The sequence below is a fragment of the Elephantulus edwardii genome, unplaced genomic scaffold (assembly GCF_000299155.1).
Source record: "Elephantulus edwardii isolate Elephantulus edwardi_28Jun2011 unplaced genomic scaffold, EleEdw1.0 scaffold00005, whole genome shotgun sequence".
NCBI classification, from domain to species: domain Eukaryota; kingdom Metazoa; phylum Chordata; class Mammalia; order Macroscelidea; family Macroscelididae; genus Elephantulus; species Elephantulus edwardii.
The window spans coordinates 4,057,288-4,058,373 of record NW_006399755.1 but is presented as its reverse complement, the minus strand read 5'-3'; the positions used below and the strand labels follow the sequence as shown (position 1 = coordinate 4,058,373).

Below are 1,086 nucleotides of genomic sequence, written 5' to 3'. Positions count from 1 at the left end.
TACTTGCTATGCATCAGAGAGCTGAACAGTGACTATGGATGACAGAAGAAGAATTGATGCCTCTGAGTTGTGGTGCTAAGGAAGAGTCCATGGACTTCTAAAAAAAACAAATAGGTCTGTCCTGGAGAGGGTGAAAATGAGTTTCTCCTTAGAGGCTGGGATTCTGTAGCTTTGTTTCACATACTTTGTACTTGTGGCCTGGAGAGACCAATCTTTGGAGGAGGATATTATACTCAGAAGGGTGAAAGGACGGCAGAAGGGAAGAAAACCCTGGATGAGGTCTATTGATAGAGTAACTAGGGCAATAGTGGTTGATGTGTTTGGAGTCAGTGACTGGTTCAGGACAGGGCAGGCTTCAGAGCTTTTGTACATAGGGTCGCTTTAATTTGCAGGTGATTTGACAGCACACAACAACAACAACAATATATATGGATTCTTGCATCAGTATTTGTTTTCATATTAACCTTCTGCATGAAATACCTTTTCCTACCCTTTGGGGGCTAGCTCATGCTATTTATTACTCAGATAAAATTTAAATGCTTTTCTTTCTTTGTTCTCTTGTTGATGAACATTTGGGCTGTTTCCATTTTTTTGCTTTTGTGAATAATGCTGCCATGAATATAGGTGTACAGATCTTGATCTCTCTTAGCAAAATTGTTAACACTTCTAAGCAGTGCTTGACATAGTCCTTTGTGAAACATCTGCCATATTGTTTTCATACCTACTCTCATTAATCTTCTACTCTGGAGGATTAGGTTCTTCTATTCATGTATCCACAGGTTATGTCCCATTGCATAGCACTTGGCAGGTATTCAGTATTGTTAGTTGAATAAATTAATAATCAAATGCCATCCACAGTCAACACCCTTGGTACCAGGAGTCAGAAGATCAGGAGACAAATAGCATTGGGAAAGTCTTCTGTCAGGGATCTCTCCCAACTTCTGGAGACCAGTGATGTCAGTTTAAACACTAATGTGTACCTGACGGAAGACATGGTATTTGCAAAAACCTGCTATACTTATGAAAGCTTGATAGTGAATAAGGATGACAATTGAAGAATTGATGCTAATTTGTGATGTAAGAATA

The 1,086-nt window shown here is 39.2% G+C and overlaps 1 protein-coding gene across 1 annotated transcript in view; it reads left to right on the top strand.

Annotated features, from left to right (window-relative positions):
- AGBL4 (ATP/GTP binding protein-like 4) overlaps positions 1-1,086 on the top strand; it is a 1,996,071-nt gene that overhangs the window by 246,101 nt on the left and 1,748,884 nt on the right. The gene's annotated exons all lie outside the window — the stretch shown is intronic.